Raw genomic sequence first — 14132 nt, 5'->3', positions numbered from 1 at the left:
ACTTGGGCTGCTACAATGTGACGTTCCACCTCTATCATAAGCTGTACTCCATCTGTGATGTCATGACTCATGTTTGAATTAAAGGTTGGTTGTGATGTTATCCATGAGAATAAGTGGACACCTGATCCCCAGTCACTTATTTAAGATCTCAATAATCAAGTCAGAATCCAAATGAAAGTCATCAAAGTGGAGCCAATTAGAAATAATATAGTTACACAAACCTGGCAATGGTGCGGCAGCCAGGGCCGATAATGGCCCGCCAGCCTGAGAGCAGGAAAGTGTGAGAGCAGTGATGGTCTTGTGAGAGTTTACAGCTGTTATTGACCCTGTCCCCTTCCATTGCAGAGTTTTCTCCCTATAAGAAGTGCAGAGGCTCCCTCCGGGGTGCTAATAGTAAATTTATTTTTTTGCGCAGGAGAAGTGCTCTTCACCAATTGCACGTGCCAAATCACCCGAAGGCCACCACCATAAAATTCAGGCATTCATGTTCATGCGTCCTCCATGTTATGTCCTTATAAAGGGATGCATGTTCATGATGACTCCATGTCACACCTGCATACAAGGATGCATGTTCATGCCGCCTCGTTCTCTTGGCTTCATAGAGGTATTTTATCTCCTCCCTGTCTCACCCTCATGCAGGGATGCATGACCAATGCTCCTTCCCTTCTCGCCCGCATACATGGATGCACGTTCATGTCTCCTCGTTCTCTCGGCTTCATACGGGGATTTTATCTCCTCCCTGTCTCACCCTCAGGAAGGGATGCATGACCAATGCTCCTTCCCGTCTCGCCCGCATACATGGATGCACGTTCACGCCTCCTCGTTCTCTCGGCTTCATACGGGGATCATATCTCCTCCCTGTCTCACCCTCATGCAGGGATGCATGACCAATGCTCCTTCCTGTCTCGCCCGCATACATGGATGCACGTTCACGCCTCCTCCTTCTCTCGGCTTCATACGTGGATCATATCTCCTCCCTGTCTTACCCTCATGCAGGGATGCATGACCAATGCTCCTTCCCTTCTCGCCTGCATACATGGATGCACGTTCACGCCTCCTCCTTCTCTCGGCTTCATACGGGGATCATATCTCCTCCCTGTCTCACCCTCATGCAGGGATGCATGACCAATGCTCCTTCCTGTCTCGCCCGCATACATGGATGCACGTTCACGCCTCCTCCTTCTCTCGGCTTCATACGGGGATCATATCTCCTCCCTGTCTCACCCTCATGCAGGGATGCATGACCAATGCTCCTTCCCTTCTCGCCTGCATACATGGATGCACGTTCACGCCTCCTCCTTCTCTCGGCTTCATACGGGGATCATATCTCCTCCCTGTCTCACCCTCATGCAGGGATGCATGACCAATACTCCTTCCTGTCTCGCCCGCATACATGGATGCTCGTTCACGCCTCCTCCTTCTCTCGGCTTCATACGGGGATCATATCTCCTCCCTGTCTCACCCTCATGCAGGGATGCATGACCAATGCTCCTTCCCTCTCGCCTGCATACATGGATGTACGTTCACGCCTCCTCCTTCTCTTGGCTTCATACGGGGATCATATCTCCTCAATGTCTCACCCTCACTTCCAAGATGTGTAACTTCTTGTTCTCTTTGACGCCTGGGGCATGGGTGGCTACTGCACAGCTCTAGATGTCGCCCACCTGCAAGGTGCTATGGAAAGCACTTTTCCACATTGGACGTGCTATATTAACCCCCTCTCCCCAAATACAATAAAAATAAAGAAATATATGTGCTTCCATAATGTCTACCTTCTAATGTTTCATATGTGAAAGCACATTGTCCTCCTCCTGACCACATTCTAAAACTATGTGCAAATTGTTCCTTCCATAAACTGTCACTTCCTTGGCTCTTTATTTATAATGACTGTTATACTCTCTCTCTTTCCGCCACAGTATAAAAAAGCCTAGCACACCTCATGATTGGACTAAGAAATTCCTGTCATTTAGTTGGAAATGATTTTCCCATTATCCCCAAAAACTCCTCACTGTGTCTAAGAACGCTTTTTTTCACAGGACAATACAGATCAGATTGACTTGAAAGGTCCTTTCACGCGACTACAGAACGCCTCTCATTCCACTCAAAGATACGCCAGTGCCTACAATAGCCTAGGACTAGACTATGAGTCCCAATGTAGAAAGACCACAAGTCCACAGATATGCCTGTTTATTTAAACATCTGTATTATCATCAGCGTGTGACTGTAAAGGCGGGACCTCGCGCTCTCTGTAACGCGCTCCATTGGCAACATCAGTTAAATGTCGTTGGTTCAATCCCTCGCGGATGTTGTTTTTATTCCCATTTGTAACTGGGAAATACTGTCGCTGCAATACATATGTCTTAATCAAGCTAGTGGTTATTGACGTAAATGGCAGTGTTATAATGTTTCATGTACTGCAAATGTCACCACATTATGCGCTCTTAATTAGATTTGGTTGAAATACATTACAGTCACCCGATGAAAAAGTGTGCAAAGAGCATTAAAGAAACAAAAGGTTCATAACAGTAACAGGACATATCGAATTGTTTCAGTCCTCCACAGAGATTGCCAATGTATTAATGGAAATTCTAAAATATCTGCCCAACTGCCGTGACATTGCCTCACCACGAACCGAGGTTGCTGCGGCCACAACGCAGAGTACTAACCACTATACGATCACGGCAAGCGACTTGGGCTGCTACAATGTGACTTTCCACCTCTATCATAAGATGTACTCCATCTGTGATGTCATGACTCATGTTTGAATTAAAGGTTGGTTGTGATGTTATCCATGAGAATAAGTGGACACCTGATCCCCAGTCACTTATTTAAGATCTCAATAATCAAGTCAGAATCCAAATGAAAGTCATCAAAGTGGAGCCAATTAGAAATAATATAGTTACACAAACCTGGCAATGGTGCGGCAGCCAGGGCCGATAATGGCCCGCCAGCCTGAGAGCAGGAAAGTGTGAAAGCAGTGATGGTCTTGTGAGAGTTTACAGCTGTTATTGACCCTGTCCCCTTCCATTGCAGAGTTTTCTCCCTATAAGAAGTGCAGAGGCTCCCTCCGGGGTGCTAATAGTAAATTTTTTGCACAGGAGACGTGCTCTTCACCAATTGCACGTGCCAAATCACCCGAAGGCCACCACCATAAAATTCAGGCATTCATGTTCATGCGGCCTCCATGTTATGTCCTTATAAAGGGATGCATGTTCATGATGACTCCATGTCACACCTGCATACAAGGATGCATGTTCATGCCGCCTCGTTCTCTTGGCTTCATACAGGGATTTTATCTCCTCCCTGTCTCACCCTCATGCAGGGATGCATGACCAATGCTCCTTCCCTTTTCGCCCGCATACATGGATGCACGTTCATGTCTCCTCGTTCTCTCGGCTTCATACAGGGATTTTATCTCCTCCCTGTCTCACCCTCAGGAAGGGATGCATGACCAATGCTCCTTCCCGTCTCGCCCGCATACATGGATGCACGTTCACGCCTCCTCCTTCTCTCGGCTTCATACGGGGATCATATCTCCTCCCTGTCTCACCCTCATGCAGGGATGCATGACCAATGCTCCTTCCCGTCTCGCCCGCATACATGGATGCACGTTCACGCCTCCTCCTTCTCTCGGCTTCATACGGGGATCATATCTCCTCCCTGTCTCACCCTCATGCAGGGATGCATGACCAATGCTCCTTCGTGTCTCGCCCGCATACATGGATGCACGTTCACGCCTCCTCCTTCTCTCGGCTTCATACGGGGATCATATCTCCTCCCTGTCTCACCCTCATGCAGGGATGCATGACCAATACTCCTTCCTGTCTCGCCCGCATACATGGATGCACGTTCACGCCTCCTCCTTCTCTCGGCTTCATACGGGGATCATATCTCCTCCCTGTCTCACCCTCATGCAGGGATGCATGACCAATGCTCCTTCCCTTCTCGCCCGCATACATGGATGCACGTTCACGCCTCCTCCTTCTCTCGGCTTCATACGGGGATCATATCTCCTCCCTGTCTCACCCTCATGCAGGGATGCATGACCAATGCTCCTTCCCGTCTCGCCCGCATACATGGATGCACGTTCACGCCTCCTCCTTCTATCGGCTTCATACGGGGATCATATCTCCTCCCTGTCTCACCCTCATGCAGGGATGCATGACCAATGCTCCTTCCCTTCTCGCCCGCATACATGGATGCACGTTCACGCCTCCTCCTTTTCTCGGCTTCATACGGGGATCATATCTCCTCAATGTCTCACCCTCACTTCCAACATGTGTAACTTCTTGTTCTCTTTGACGTCTGGGGCATGGGTGGCTACTGCACAGCTCTAGATGTCGCCCACCTGCAAGGTGCTATGGAAAGCACTTTTCCACATTGGACGTGCTATATTAACCCCCTCTCCCCAAATACAATAAAAATAAAGAAATATATGTGCTTCCATAATGTCTACCTTCTAATGTTTCATATGTGTAAGCACATTGTCCTCCTCCTGACCACATTCTAAAACTATGTGCAAATTGTTCCTTCCATAAACTGTCACTTCCTTGGCCCTTTATTTATAATGACTGTTATACTCTCTCTCTTTCCGCCACAGTATAAAAAAGCCTAGCACACCTCATGATTGGACTAAGAAATTCCTGTCATTTAGTTGGAAATGATTTTCCCATTATCCCCAAAAACTCCTCACTGTGTCTAAGAACGCTTTTTTTCACAGGACAATACAGATCAGATTGACTTGAAAGGTCCTTTCACGCGACTACAGAACGCCTCTCATTCCACTCAAAGATACGCCAGTGCCTACAATAGCCTAGGACTAGACTATGAGTCCCAATGTAGAAAGACCACAAGTCCACAGATATGCCTGTTTATTTAAACATCTGTATTATCATCAGCGTGTGACTGTAAAGGCGGGACCTCGCGCTCTCTGTAACGCGCTCCATTGGCAACATCAGTTAAATGTCGTTGGTTCAATCCCTCGCGGATGTTGTTTTTATTCCCATTTGTAACTGGGAAATACTGTCGCTGCAATACATATGTCTTAATCAAGCTAGTGGTTATTGACGTAAATGGCAGTGTTATAATGTTTCATGTACTGCAAATGTCACCACATAATGCGCTCTTAATTAGATTTGGTTGAAATACATTACAGTCACCCGATTAAAAAGTGTGCAAAGAGCATTAAAGAAACAAAAGGTTCATAACAGTAACAGGACATATCGAATTGTTTCAGTCCTCCACAGAGATTGCCAATGTATTAATGGAAATTCTAAAATATCTGCCCAACTGCAGTGACATTGCCTCACTGCAATGCCATGACTCGGATTCGAACCGAGGTTGCTGTGGCCACAACGCAGAGTACTAACCATTACACGATCACTGCGAGCTACTTGGGCTGCTACAATGTGACGTTCCACCTCTATCATAAGCTGTACTCCATCTCTGATGTCATGACTCATGTTTGAATTAAAGGTTGGTTGTGATGTTATCCATGAGAATAAGTGGACACCTGATCCCCAGTCACTTATTTAAGATCTCAATAATCAAGTCAGAATCCAAATGAAAGTCATCAAAGTGGAGCCAATTAGAAATAATATAGTTACACAAACCTGGCAATGGTGCGGCAGCCAGGGCCGATAATGGCCCGCCAGCCTGAGAGCAGGAAAGTGTGAGAGCAGTGATGGTCTTGTGAGAGTTTACAGCTGTTATTGACCCTGTCCCCTTCCATTGCAGAGTTTTCTCCCTATAAGAAGTGCAGAGGCTCCCTCCGGGGTGCTAATAGTAAATTTATTTTTTTGCGCAGGAGAAGTGCTCTTCACCAATTGCACGTGCCAAATCACCCGAAGGCCACCACCATAAAATTCAGGCATTCATGTTCATGCGGCCTCCATGTTATGTCCTTATAAAGGGATGCATGTTCATGATGACTCCATGTCACACCTGCATACAAGGATGCATGTTCATGCCGCCTCGTTCTCTTGGCTTCATAGAGGTATTTTATCTCCTCCCTGTCTCACCCTCATGCAGGGATGCATGACCAATGCTCCTTCCCTTCTCGCCCGCATACATGGATGCACGTTCATGTCTCCTCGTTCTCTCGGCTTCATACGGGGATTTTATCTCCTCCCTGTCTCACCCTCAGGAAGGGATGCATGACCAATGCTCCTTCCAGTCTCGCCCGCATACATGGATGCACGTTCACGCCTCCTCCTTCTCTCGGCTTCATACGGGGATCATATCTCCTCCCTGTCTCACCCTCATGCAGGGATGCATGACCAATGCTCCTTCCTGTCTCGCCCGCATACATGGATGCACGTTCACGCCTCCTCCTTCTCTCGGCTTCATACGGGGATCATATCTCCTCCCTGTCTCACCCTCATGCAGGGATGCATGACCAATGCTCCTTCCTGTCTCGCCCGCATACATGGATGCACGTTCACGCCTCCTCCTTCTCTCGGCTTCATACGGGGATCATATCTCCTCCCTGTCTCACCCTCATGCAGGATGCATGACCAATGCTCCTTCCCTTCTCGCCTGCATACATGGATGCACGTTCACGCCTCCTCCTTCTCTCGGCTTCATACGGGGATCATATCTCCTCAATGTCTCACCCTCACTTCCAACATGTGTAACTTCTTGTTCTCTTTGACGTCTGGGGCATGGGTGGCTACTGCACAGCTCTAGATGTCTCCCACCTGCAAGGTGCTATGGAAAGCACTTTTCCACAATGGACGTGCTATATTAACCCCCTCTCCCCAAATACAATAAAAATAAAGAAATATATGTGCTTCCATAATGTCTACCTTCTAATGTTTCATATGTGTAAGCACATTGTCCTCCTCCTGACCACATTCTAAAACTATGTGCAAATTGTTCCTTCCATAAACTGTCACTTCCTTGGCCCTTTATTTATAATGACTGTTATACTCTCTTTATTTCTGCCACAGTATAAAAAAGCCTAGCACACCTCATGATTGGACTAAGAAATTCCTGTCATTTAGTTGGAAATGATTTTCCCATTAACCCCAAAAACTCCTCACTGTGTCTAAGAACGCTTTTTTTCACAGGACAATACAGATCAGATTGACTTGAAAGGTCCTTTCACGCGACTACAGAACGCCTCTCATTCCACTCAAAGATACGCCAGTGCCTACAATAGCCTAGGACTAGACTATGAGTCCCAATGTAGAAAGACCACAAGTCCACAGATATGCCTGTTTATTTAAACATCTGTATTATCATCAGCGTGTGACTGTAAAGGCGGGACCTCGCGCTCTCTGTAACGCGCTCCATTGGCAACATCAGTTAAATGTCGTTGGTTCAATCCCTCGCGGATGTTGTTTTTATTCCCATTTGTAACTGGGAAATACTGTCGCTGCAATACATATGTCTTAATCAAGCTAGTGGTTATTGACGTAAATGGCAGTGTTATAATGTTTCATGTACTGCAAATGTCACCACATAATGCGTTCTTAATTAGATTTGGTTGAAATACATTACAGTCACCCGATTAAAAAGTGTGCAAAGAGCATTAAAGAAACAAAAGGTTCATAACAGTAACAGGACATATCGAATGTTTTCAGTCCTCCACAGAGATTGCCAATGTATTAATGGAAATTCTAAAATATCTGCCCAACTGCCGTGACATTGCCTCACTGCAATGCAGTGACTCGAATTCGAACCGAGGTTGCTGCGGCCACAACGCAGAGTACTAACCACTATACGATCACGGCGAGCTACTTGGGCTGCTACAATGTGACGTTCCACCTCTATCATAAGCTGTACTCCATCTGTGATGTCATGACTCATGTTTGAATTAAAGGTTGGTTGTGATGTTATCCATGAGAATAAGTGGACACCTGATCCCCAGTCACTTATTTAAGATCTCAATAATCAAGTCAGAATCCAAATGAAAGTCATCAAAGTGGAGCCAATTAGAAATAATATAGTTACACAAACCTGGCAATGGTGCGGCAGCCAGGGCCGATAATGGCCCGCCAGCCTGAGAGCAGGAAAGTGTGAGAGCAGTTATGGTCTTGTGAGAGTTTACAGCTGTTATTGACCCTGTCCCCTTCCATTGCAGAGTTTTCTCCCTATAAGAAGTGCAGAGGCTCCCTCCGGGGTGCTAATAGTAAATTTATTTTTTTGCGCAGGAGAAGTGCTCTTCACCAATTGCACGTGCCAAATCACCCGAAGGCCACCACCATAAAATTCAGGCATTCATGTTCATGCGTCCTCCATGTTATGTCCTTATAAAGGGATGCATGTTCATGATGACTCCATGTCACACCTGCATACAAGGATCCATGTTCATGCCGCCTCGTTCTCTTGGCTTCATACAGGGATTTTATCTCCTCCCTGTCTCACCCTCATGCAGGGATGCATGAGCAATGCTCCTTCCCTTCTCGCCCGCATACATGGATATACGTTCATGTCTCCTCGTTCTCTCGGCTTCATACGGGGATTTTATCTCCTCCCTGTCTCACCCTCAGGAAGGGATGCATGACCAATGCTCCTTCCCGTCTCGCCCGCATACATGGATGCACGTTCACGCCTCCTCCTTCTCTCGGCTTCATACGGGGATCATATCTCCTCCCTGTCTCACCCTCATGCAGGGATGCATGACCAATGCTCCTTCCTGTCTCTCCCGCATACATGGATGCACGTTCACGCCTCCTCCTTCTCTCGGCTTCATACGGGGATCATATCTCCTCCCTGTCTCACCCTCATGCAGGGATGCATGACCAATGCTCCTTCCCTTCTCGCCTGCATACATGGATGCACGTTCACGCCTCCTCCTTCTCTCGGCTTCATACGGGGATCATATCTCCTCCCTGTCTCACCCTCATGCAGGGATGCATGACCAATGCTCCTTCCTGTCTCGCCCGCATACATGGATGCACGTTCACGCCTCCTCCTTCTCTCGGCTTCATACAGGGATCATATCTCCTCCCTGTCTCACCCTCATGCAGGGATGCATGACCAATGCTCCTTCCCTTCTCCCCTGCATACATGGATGCACGTACACGCCTCCTCCTTCTCTCGGCTTCATACGGGGATCATATCTCCTCAATGTCTCACCCTCACTTCCAACATGTGTAACTTCTTGTTCTCTTTGACGTCTGGGGCATGGGTGGCTACTGCACAGCTCTAGATGTCACCCACCTGCAAGGTGCTATGGAAAGCACTTTTCCACATTGGACGTGCTATATTAACCCCCTCTCCCCAAATACAATAAAAATAAAGAAATATATGTGCTTCCATAATGTCTACCTTCTAATGTTTCATATGTGTAAGCACATTGTCCTCCTCCTGACCACATTCTAAAACTATGTGCAAATTGTTCCTTCCATAAACTGTCACTTCCTTGGCCCTTTATTTATAATGACTGTTATACTCTCTCTCTTTCCGCCACAGTATAAAAAAGCCTAGCACACCTCATGATTGGACTAAGAAATTCCTGTCATTTAGTTGGAAATGATTTTCCCATTATCCCCAAAAACTCCTCACTGTGTCTAAGAACGCTTTTTTTCACAGGACAATACAGATCAGATTGACTTGAAAGGTCCTTTCACGCGACTACAGAACGCCTCTCATTCCACTCAAAGATACGCCAGTGCCTACAATAGCCTAGGACTAGACTATGAGTCCCAATGTAGAAAGACCACAAGTCCACAGATATGCCTGTTTATTTAAACATCTGTATTATCATCAGCGTGTGACTGTAAAGGCGGGACCTCGCGCTCTCTGTAACGCGCTCCATTGGCAACATCAGTTAAATGTCGTTGGTTCAATCCCTCGCGGATGTTGTTTTTATTCCCATTTGTAACTGGGAAATACTGTCGCTGCAATACATATGTCTTAATCAAGCTAGTGGTTATTGACGTAAATGGCAGTGTTATAATATTTCATGTACTGCAAATGTCACCACATAATGCGCTCTTAATTAGATTTGGTTGAAATACATTACAGTCACCCGATGAAAAAGTGTGCAAAGAGCATTAAAGAAACAAAAGGTTCATAACAGTAACAGAACATATCGAATTGTTGCAGTCCTCCACAGAGATTGCCAATGTATTAATGGAAATTCTAAAATATCTGCCCAACTGCCGTGACATTGCCTCACCACGAACCGAGGTTGCTGCGGCCACAACGCAGAGTAGTAACCACTATACGATCACAGCGAGCTACTTGGGCTGCTACAATGTGACGTTCCACCTCTATCATAAGCTGTACTCCTCCTGTGATGGAATGACTCATGTTTGAATTAAAGGTTGGTTGTGATGTTATCCATGAGAATAAGTGGACACCTGATCCCCAGTCACTTATTTAAGATCTCAATAATCAAGTCAGAATCCAAATGAAAGTCATCAAAGTGGAGCCAATTAGAAATAATATAGTTACACAAACCTGGCAATGGTGCGGCAGCCAGGGCCGATAATGGCCCGCCAGCCTGAGAGCAGGAAAGTGTGAGAGCAGTGATGGTCTTGTGAGAGTTTACAGCTGTTATTGACCCTGTCCCCTTCCATTGCAGAGTTTTCTCCCTATAAGAAGTGCAGAGGCTCCCTCCGGGGTGCTAATAGTAAATTTATTTTTTTGCACAGGAGAAGTGCTCTTCACCAATTGCACGTGCCAAATCACCCGAAGGCCACCACCATAAAATTCAGGCATTCATGTTCATGCGGCCTCCATGTTATGTCCTTATAAAGGGATGCATGTTCATGATGACTCCATGTCACACCTGCATACAAGGATGCATGTTCATGCCGCCTCGTTCTCTTGGCTTCATACAGGGATTTTATCTCCTCCCTGTCTCACCCTCATGCAGGGATGCATGACCAATGCTCCTTCCCTTCTCGCCCGCATACATGGATGCACGTTCATGTCTCCTCGTTCTCTCGGCTTCATACGGGGATTTTATCTCCTCCCTGTCTCACCCTCAGGAAGGGATGCATGACCAATGCTCCTTCCCGTCTCGCCCGCATACATGGATGCACGTTCACGCCTCCTCCTTCTCTCGGCTTCATACGGGGATCATATCTCCTCCCTGTCTCACCCTCATGCAGGGATGCATGACCAATGCTCCTTCCTGTCTCTCCCGCATACATGGATGCACGTTCACGCCTCCTCCTTCTCTCGGCTTCATACGGGGATCATATCTCCTCCCTGTCTCACCCTCATGCAGGGATGCATGACCAATGCTCCTTCCCTTCTCGCCTGCATACATGGATGCACGTTCACGCCTCCTCCTTTTCTCGGCTTCATACGGGGATCATATCTCCTCCCTGTCTCACCCTCATGCAGGGATGCATGACCAATGCTCCTTTCTGTCTCGCCCGCATACATGGATGCACGTTCACGCCCCCTCCTTCTCTCGGCTTCATACGGGGATCATATCTCCTCCCTGTCTCACCCTCATGCAGGATGCATGACCAATGCTCCTTCCCTTCTCGCCTGCATACATGGATGCACGTTCACGCCTCCTCCTTCTCTCGGCTTCATACGGGGATCATATCTCCTCAATGTCTCACCCTCACTTCCAACATGTGTAACTTCTTGTTCTCTTTGACGTCTGGGGCATGGGTGGCTACTGCACAGCTCTAGATGTCGCCCACCTGCAAGGTGCTATGGAAAGCACTTTTCCACATTGGACGTGCTATATTAACCCCCTCTCCCCAAATACAATAAAAATAAAGAAATATATGTGCTTCCATAATGTCTACCTTCTAATGTTTCATATGTGTAAGCACATTGTCCTCCTCTTGACCACATTCTAAAACTATGTGCAAATTGTTCCTTCCATAAACTGTCACTTCCTTGGCCCTTTATTTATAATGACTGTTATACTCTCTCTCTTTCTGCCACAGTATAAAAAAGCCTAGCACACCTCATGATTGGACAAAGAAATTCCTGTCATTTAGTTGGAAATGATTTCCCATTAACCCCAAAAACTCCTCACTGTGTCTAAGAACGCTTTTTTTCACAGGACAATACAGATCAGATTGACTTGAAAGGTCCTTTCACGCGACTACAGAACGCCTCTCATTCCACTCAAAGATACGCCAGTGCCTACAATAGCCTAGGACTAGACTATGAGTCCCAATGTAGAAAGACCACAAGTCCACAGATATGCCTGTTTATTTAAACATCTGTATTATCATCAGCGTGTGACTGTAAAGGCGGGACCTCGCGCTCTATGTAACGCGCTCCATTGGCAACATCAGTTAAATGTCGTTGGTTCAATCCCTCGCGGATGTTGTTTTTATTCCCATTTGTAACTGGGAAATACTGTCGCTGCAATACATATGTCTTAATCAAGCTAGTGGTTATTGACGTAAATGGCAGTGTTATAATGTTTCATGTACTGCAAATGTCACCACATAATGCGCTCTTAATTAGATTTGGTTGAAATACATTACAGTCACCCGATTAAAAAGTGTGCAAAGAGCATTAAAGAAACAAAAGGTTCATAACAGTAACAGGACATATCGAATTGTTTCAGTCCTCCACAGAGATTGCCAATGTATTAATGGAAATTCTAAAATATCTGCCCAACTGCCGTGACATTGCCTCACTGCAATGCCGTGACTCGGATTCGAACCGAGGTTGCTGCAGCCACAACGCAGAGTACTAACCACTATACGATCACGGCGAGCTACTTGGGCTGCTACAATGTGACGTTCCACCTCTATCATAAGCTGTACTCCATCTGTGATGTCATGACTCATGTTTGAATTAAAGGTTGGTTGTGATGTTATCCATGAGAATAAGTGGACACCTGATCCCCAGTCACTTATTTAAGATCTCAATAATCAAGTCAGAATCCAAATGAAAGTCATCAAAGTGGAGCCAATTAGAAATAATATAGTTACACAAACCTGGCAATGGTGCGGCAGCCAGGGCCGATAATGGCCCGCCAGCCTGAGAGCAGGAAAGTGTGAGAGCAGTGATGGTCTTGTGAGAGTTTACAGCTGTTATTGACCCTGTCCCCTTCCATTGCAGAGTTTTCTCCCTATAAGAAGTGCAGAGGCTCCCTCCGGGGTGCTAATAGTAAATTTATTTTTTTGCGCAGGAGAAGTGCTCTTCACCAATTGCACGTGCCAAATCACCCGAAGGCCACCACCATAAAATTCAGGCATTCATGTTCATGCGTCCTCCATGTTATGTCCTTATAAAGGGATGCATGTTCATGATGACTCCATGTCACACCTGCATACAAGGATGCATGTTCATGCCGCCTCGTTCTCTTGGCTTCATAGAGGTATTTTATCTCCTCCCTGTCTCACCCTCATGCAGGGATGCATGACCAATGCTCCTTCCCTTCTCGCCCGCATACATGGATGCACGTTCATGTCTCCTCGTTCTCTCGGCTTCATACGGGGATTTTATCTCCTCCCTGTCTCACCCTCAGGAAGGGATGCATGACCAATGCTCCTTCCCGTCTCGCCCGCATACATGGATGCACGTTCACGCCTCCTCGTTCTCTCGGCTTCATACGGGGATCATATCTCCTCCCTGTCTCACCCTCATGCAGGGATGCATGACCAATGCTCCTTCCTGTCTCGCCCGCATACATGGATGCACGTTCACGCCTCCTCCTTCTCTCGGCTTCATACGTGGATCATATCTCCTCCCTGTCTTACCCTCATGCAGGGATGCATGACCAATGCTCCTTCCCTTCTCGCCTGCATACATGGATGCACGTTCACGCCTCCTCCTTCTCTCGGCTTCATACGGGGATCATATCTCCTCCCTGTCTCACCCTCATGCAGGGATGCATGACCAATGCTCCTTCCTGTCTCGCCCGCATACATGGATGCACGTTCACGCCTCCTCCTTCTCTCGGCTTCATACGGGGATCATATCTCCTCCCTGTCTCACCCTCATGCAGGGATGCATGACCAATGCTCCTTCCCTTCTCGCCTGCATACATGGATGCACGTTCACGCCTCCTCCTTCTCTCGGCTTCATACGGGGATCATATCTCCTCCCTGTCTCACCCTCATGCAGGGATGCATGACCAATACTCCTTCCTGTCTCGCCCGCATACATGGATGCTCGTTCACGCCTCCTCCTTCTCTCGGCTTCATACGGGGATCATATCTCCTCCCTGTCTCACCCTCATGCAG

At 47.1% G+C, this 14132-nt stretch overlaps 1 non-coding gene across 1 annotated transcript; it reads right to left on the bottom strand.

Annotated features, from left to right (window-relative positions):
- Positions 1-12583: 12583 nt before the first annotated feature.
- TRNAH-GUG (transfer RNA histidin (anticodon GUG)) lies at positions 12584-12655 on the bottom strand. The gene has a single exon. It is a non-coding gene; the product is annotated as a tRNA-His (tRNA).
- Positions 12656-14132: the final 1477 nt, after the last annotated feature.

The sequence above is a fragment of the Ambystoma mexicanum genome (assembly GCF_040938575.1).
Source record: "Ambystoma mexicanum isolate Mex_15411 chromosome 12 unlocalized genomic scaffold, UKY_AmexF1_1 Mex_chr12_unloc.1, whole genome shotgun sequence".
Classification (NCBI taxonomy): Eukaryota; Metazoa; Chordata; class Amphibia; order Caudata; family Ambystomatidae; genus Ambystoma; species Ambystoma mexicanum.
The sequence above is the reverse complement of the archived record's forward strand: the minus strand, read 5'-3'. Positions and strand labels throughout refer to the sequence as shown.